The sequence below is a fragment of the Pinus tabuliformis genome, chromosome 6 (assembly GCF_031772625.1).
Source record: "Pinus tabuliformis cultivar Carrire ecotype Pingquan chromosome 6, CPIR1, whole genome shotgun sequence".
Classification (NCBI taxonomy): Eukaryota; Viridiplantae; Streptophyta; class Pinopsida; order Pinales; family Pinaceae; genus Pinus; species Pinus tabuliformis.
The window spans coordinates 1,081,699,913-1,081,707,448 of record NC_142292.1 but is presented as its reverse complement, the minus strand read 5'-3'; positions in this window follow the sequence as shown (position 1 = coordinate 1,081,707,448).

Sequence of the window (7,536 nt, the reverse complement as noted above, 5' to 3'; positions counted from 1 at the left end):
TGGGGAGTGAAGTGAAAGGATGCACCTGAGTTAATCAACCTTGCCTCATCATCTACATGTGTACTTGAAGAAGAAGACAAGTACACATCCCCACCTTCATTTGAGGTGGCTTTAGCCTCTGCAGAAGGAGAATCATCAGATCCCTTTCCTTTCTCAGGAGCTTTAGATCTACAGTCATTTTTGAAGTGCCCTTCCTTTCCGCATTTCCAACACACCTTTACAGGTTTTCCTGGAGATTTGGATCTCCCTACAGATTTAGATCTCCCACTCGAGGATTTATTTTTGTTTTTTTCCTGGGACCGTCCTCGTACAGATAAGGCATCACCATTCTGGTCCTCCGTACTTTTCCATCTCATCTCCTCCGATAGCAAGGATGAGACTATTTCATCAAACTGCAAGGAAATCACATTGCTACCTATTGCAGCAACTAGACTATCCCACAAATCTAGTAGAGAACACAACAAACTGATGCACTTATATTCATCTAAAATTTTTATATCAACATATAACAACTGGCTTACGATAGTATTAAATGTGTTTAGATGCTCTATCACTGAGTTTCCATCCTTCATCCTCAAGTTACACAGCTTTTTCTATAGGAACAGTTTATTCACCAGAGACTTAGATTTGTACAAAGTCCCTAACTTATCCCACAAAGCCTTCACCAAAGCTTCCCCTAATACATTCAACAATATTGAATCTGAAATACACAACTGTATTGTGCTCTTTTCCTTCTGATCTGACCTCACCCAGTCTTTAGCTGGCATTCTCATTGGTTTAGTACCCAGATCTACCACAATCCACCGATCTTTATCCACTCGCAGATCCTCCATATTGAGTTTCCACAACTCCAAGCTCTGACCATTAAATTTATTGATCTCTATCTTTCCACTGCTCACCATCTTCTTTCACCACAAGAATCGATCCTACAGATCTTCCACTAAACATGGTCTACCATAGGCCCGAGCAAATCCCCTCAGTAGCAAAGGCGTCCCCTTGAAGCCAAAACAAATATGATCCCAAATGTAGGTTTTAACCCCGTACAAAAATTACCTGCTTACAAATTCTAAAAAATAGAAAATAAACAATGGCGAGAGCATAAAACATAAAACAAATATACACAGAGATTTTCCCCTGGATCCCAAAATCGGGACTACCAGATTGATTTTTCATTATATTCTTTTCAATGTTACAATACATATATACACATGTCTAAGCATCCATAAACCTTAATCCATTAACCTTGGATTAGAACATAACCATAGTTCCCTTGACTGGATCTACAAAATACCATGTGCAGAAAACCGTCATGTCCAAAACCATGTGCGAAAACCATGCACAAAACCATAGGGAGGTCTGCCCACCTAATATAGTGTCCAACAAAAAAAAAATCCCTGGGGCACTACACCGGACCCCATAGAGGGGGGCTACTGCCCCCTTATTGCGCCCGACGCAACAAACAAATGGGGCTATTTCCCCCCCACACGTGGGGCTAGTCGTGTAAATAATATTACAGTGTAGATATTGGTGTGCATGAAATCCTAGATATTTATTTGCAAGTATGATGACCTAATTATTTATGCTTATAGATTGTGAATTCTAGGGTTTGTAACAAAGCCCTAGTAATTGATATTCTAGGATATGATAATATTGTATTATGATATGATTTAGTTTTGATAATAAAATATAGGGTTTGCAAACAAGCCCTAGTAGTGTGTAACATTAGATGCATGGTAGGATTGTTATGAACTATCGATAGGATTTTTGTATCAAAGTTGTAATCTAGGGTTTGTAGTAAATCATAGTAGAGCCTGTCATATCTCTGGAAGTAATATTGAGGCCCTAGATATAATGAGACTGATATCTTGATTGAATTGATTTAAGTTTTGATGACGTAGTCTAGAAGTTGAGTATGTAACTTTTGTTGATTATAAACCTAACTAAGTTTAGGTATTTGATGTCTAAAGCATTTGATTATTTTGATGCTTCCATTATATTGACATAAGAATGATATATTTAACTTCATGCGTCTGTATATATATTTAGTTGTACTTGTTGTTGAATATTTGTAGGTACATAATCTTCAAGATATTCATAAGTTGAGGATGATCATGATGAGCATGAGATGATCAAGATGACCTTGATGTTGTAAAAAGGAATGAAAGCTATAGAAGGTTCTCTGATGTTATAGAAGAAGAAAGTAGTTGATCTCCCTAAGTTGAGAGGGAGCATGGTTAGAAGAAAAAGTACATCTCCCTAGTTGAGAGGGAAGGCATATTATTATGGATACCTTGTAAAAGGAATTGAAGAATGAATAAATATTTAATATAATCGAAAGTAGAAGAAAAATTACGCCAATTTAACTTAATAAGAAACATTCTAATGAATGAGGACCCCGAATTTTTGTGTTTACTTGTTTGTATATTTGAAAGTTTATTGTTGATTGGGGTTTGTATTTGTACAAGTAAATCTCTCCATGAAGAAGGATGAACACTTCGGAAGCATTCTTGGACAAATGGATATATCTAGTTTATTAAGGAGAGATAAACATCTAATGGTGTATACTTGGTAGGACATATGGTCGGCCTATGTATGTTTGATGTGTAGATCCTAAAGTGGGAGGGTGGTGTTGGTCTTGGAGCTCTGACCTTAGATATGCACCTAGATCCCTGGGTTGATGGTTAGTTAGTAAACCTGATGGTACCTAGACTGGCTGAAAGTTTTATTCCATACTAGTCCCACCCAGATAGATAACCTTGGTCAGGTATCTAGCTCGAGGGACTGAATGTGCTAGAACTCTTCATAGTTCATTTTCAAGATCTTCCATTTACCTCTATAAATATAGGTCATTATGAATACCTCCCTAGTTAAGAGGTAGTGTTGAAGAATGTACTAGTATCAGTCTTCATAATTGTACTTGATCCATGATGTATATTTATCAAAAGAAAGAAAAGGAAATTTTATTATTAGATAAATTTACTTATTAAAGCATGGATTTCATGCTTGGGTCAATTATGTTTAGGTCAAAGCCTCCATTGCAAGCTTCTAGGGTTTATATCAAGTTTTTGTGTCCTTATAATAATGTAAAGAACCCTTCTTGGGATTTATTTGTCTAAGAAGAAAAATATTTTATTCTAAAATAGGTCAATTAGGCCTCCTCCACCAATTTAGACACAAAACTAGACATGTCGGCCTAAAACTGGGCATCATAACCACTATATAAAGGCAACAACTCAACCTCATTTTTCACTCACTTACAACAAGTTTGATTTGTAGTTTATGGGCTAAGAAAAAGTGTGAATTTCAAGAAAGAAGAGGAAAAAGGATAGAGAAGAAGGATATATATCACAAGCATAAGAAGTTTAAATTATTTCTCTTTCTCTCACATGTGTGAAGCTGCTGGAAGGGTTGAAATTCTACAGTTGCTGGGAAGGTCGAAGTTCTGATGTTGATAATGAAGCTAGGGCCAAAATTTCTAGATTGATGTTGGGCTATAGATATTGGACAAGAAGAAACTATTGAAGGTTGCAGTATCTCATTGGATGTATGACTGTGGAGGAGGAAGGTTTGTTGGTCTAGGGTCTTGGTCCATATCAATTTGAATTACTAAAGGAAGAGTTCTTGACTATGTTTTCCCCTATATAGAGTTTTAGCCCCAGTTGTCCGCCTACATCTGATGTCCTTAATCTTCATGTCTTTTTTTTATAATTTCTTGATGAGACAAAGATAAAAGAAGAACATAAGAAAGTTAATAATAACATAAGAATATCACAAGTAATTATCAACATAGAAAAATATTTCTACCTTTCTGATTTTCTAACAAAAGCAAGGGGAACAACTGGAAACCATTTCTTAACCTCTTATGATCCTTAGAAGAATTGTTTTGATCAACCATTTAGAAGAGTGTAAATCCAGGGCTTGCCCATACAAACTTGCTCCCAACCAAAAAATTTACAATTGAATCCAAATTTCATGAGCACATAAAATGTAACACTACATTTTACCTATCAAATGTTTTTCCATATCTAATTTTATCACCATACCTTTTTTCTTAGTTCATCTTGAATAGATTATTACCTATACAAAAAATGACATTATTAATCATGTATATTTGTTTAACAAACCCCCATTGATATTTCAATATCGGGATTAGAAGGAGAGTACACAATATATTTTCAATTACCTTCTAGAGAATTTTATAAGAGTCACCACATAAAGATATTGCCTCAAACCTAGTGATTTTTGTTGCATTGGATTATTTGGGAATTAACACTAAGAATCAAAAGTTTATCCCTCTCAAATTTCATCTTCTTTTGGGTTCCATTCAACGTCCAATCGAGATTATCTTTAATGATGCGCTAATAGACATGGTAGAAATGGATTGTGAAGTAGAAATTATTGCTAGTGCTACAAGTGGTAGGGGATTCACAAAGTTCCACGTGTGAGTCAAAAGATCATGGTTATGTAATGAAGTATTTTTAAAGAAATAGTATGCCAGTTTAAGTCAAATCTTGAGAAAAATTCCAAGGGAATTTTTTCAAGGGAATGACACAAGGAGTAGGCTTATATTCAAAGATATAGGAGTCAATAATATGAAAGGATATTTGGTAGGCTTTAGAAGGAAAGAGAATTGGATGAGAACTTGGAAAACCACTCAACAATGATGTAACATACCCCCTTACTATCCATAGCCCACTGGAAGGATGTAAGGAAGTAGTTACGATGATTACTCGACCTCCAAGGTCTTGTTATGGAAATTGGGTCTAAATTTTTTGATTTTTCAAAACTTCTCAAAACCTAAAATAAAAAAAACCATTGCATTTGTCTCATCAAGGACTTTCTGATGACATAAAATTTTACTCAATCTGACTCCTAGATCAAAAGTTATAGCCATTTAAATATTGAACTACTATGTCATCCTAACCTACCACATGGTACCCATGTGGTCCCCATGTGGCTATCCAAGTCATTGCCATGTCATCTTTCTAGGGGTCCATGTGGGGTCTATTATCACTCAGAAGTCTTCCCTAGAAGTTATCAAAAGACAGAATAATCTGAGGTAACCACAAACCTAATCTTTTAGACTCGGGTTCTAGCCAACCTAAGTCCAAAGAGGGGTCTCTCTTTATAATTTAACTTTGTTTTGTATGGGATTTTAGGCTAGTTCTTAGTGCTCATGGGATTTTGAATTTGGTTGGGTGGTGGAATTCTAGGAACAGATGGATGGAGCAAGGCCTTCAAGCCATTAGGCTATGGAGTCAATCAAAGGAAGGCTTAACTGGACTAGATAACTAAAGGGAGTATTCACAGGGCAGGCTAGCAAAGCAAAAGGAAAATCTTCAGGTTCAATGGATGAGATAGTCCTAACCAGGGTGAAAGGGCAATGAAGAATCCTTAGACCGGGATCAAGATGAAGAGCAGGAAGTGATCATGAGCAAAGGGCAACTAAGAATCCTTTACTATAGACCGAGGGGGAAACTACATAAGTAAGGGAGAATTTAAGAATTCCCTAACTAAGATAGTTTAGCAAAAAAAAATTAAGAATGTAAACAATCAAGACAGAGTGCATTAAAGCAAATTTTGAAATATCATTCCTAGTTTACCATTCAGATTTCATAGAAACAAATATGATTGTTAATAAACATAAAGAAAAACAATAATACACATGAGAGAAAATACTTATTTGATTTCCGCTTTACACAAGAATCCTGTGAAATGTCTTTACTTTATTCCTTGATCCAACAAGCCAATCCAGTCTTGATACAATAAAACTTTAACTTGATAGGAAAATGTCTACAGAAATGTATTTGAATCCACCCTAAATACTTCGAAAGGTGAAGTATTTATACAAAAATTATTTACAAAATATGTCATAACGGTTTGAGAATTAATCTAGGAAATCAAAATATCTTCAAGCATGAAGATAGAGACAGATGGAAAAGTGCATCATGTTGTCCCTCTTATTGTGGTAGTGTTGGTTGTTGCAGTTGAACTTGAGCCCTTTTAAGCTGGCTAATATGTGTACGCTGGAATCATCTTTGTCTTTAATCTTTGACTAATACTCTTTCACCTGTTACTCTTTGACCCTATTTACGTGTTTCATCTGGGTGCCATTTAGATTTACTATGGTAACTTATAGTAAATCTATCATTTTTTCCCACCATTCATTTTCAGGTAACTTTACTTTGAGCATCCTTCTATATATCTTGTTTGCCTCAGTGTATTGGGCAAATTTCGGCTTGGTGACAAATAGATGTTTCACCTCATGCTCTAGGAAGAATAGATTTTCTAAGGTATCATATAATACTTTCCCTGTTGGCAATGCTTTAACTCCTGAAGTGCTTGCCTGTTCCTTGGACAATTTCTTTAATCTTTCAACATATTCCAATTGGGTCATAAGTTTGTCATCGATTACCATGGGATTGGGAAGGCCTTTATCCCTCAAAATTTGAAGCTTTGCCATGAATCTGTCAATACAAACCTGCATGTTATGGCATTTTTTCTCTAGGTTAAGCATAAGGTTTCTTTTAGAAAGAACCTTTTTGATTTTAATGATGGCTTCAGTTCTGTCCTCCACACCAAGTTCATTTAGTTCATGCCTATTCTTGTTGTTCAAGAATTGGATGAGTCGATTAACCTCCTTAGGCTAGTCTCCTAGGTCTTCCTTCAACTTTTGTATTGCATCGGTGGCCACTTTCACCAATTCTGTTTGCTTGAATATTACTTGAATTGATGGCCAAATATCATTGATAGAGTCAATGATATTTTCCCAGAGCATCTCCTTAGTCTGTCCTAGTGGTTTTTGCAATGTTAGATCCTTCTCTAGGAACTTAATCTTCTCACCCATCCTTAGGGCTTTCTGTGCTTCTTCTTTCTGTTGTATTTGGGCAAGTTTACAGTGAGTTTCTAGGCTTTCCATTTTCTCCATAAGCTTTTTCAGCTTTGTTGCCTGGATGGACATTTCCTCCATGGCTTTCACTAACTCTGATGTCTTATCTGTTGAAGTACTTGCTGTTGTAAGTTCTGTTGTGACTGGAAGTGTTGTGGCAGGTGGAGCTGTTGGTGCTAAAGAGGCTGCCAATTTTGAAGGGACTACGGTTGTTACTGTGGGAATTGCAGCTGTGGAGGTAGTGGTCAATTCACTCTGTTTGGACTTAATCAATTTGTCCAATTCTTTCTCTGTTTGTTTCAACTAGTCATTTAGCTTAAGGACCAAGTCCATAAGCTCTTCTTGTCCTTTTTGTGTTTCCAAGACTTCTTGTGTCTGTGGATGATGCAATGGTGGAATTTTGAGTTGCTTCTTCAAAGCGGTTATGTCATCATTCTTTTTCTTTATCAACTATTTAGTGGCCTTTACATCTTTGGGATCATGTCCCAACTCAATGATTAAGTCCTCTAAGGACTTGATTCTAGTGTCTTTTGCCTGCGAAGAGGACTTATCCAATTGGAAATGCGCTGATATATTATTCAAGGAGTTCTGCAATTGGTGGGCTGCAATGGCTTTCCCTATCAAGGTGGAGTAAATCATCTCCCTTG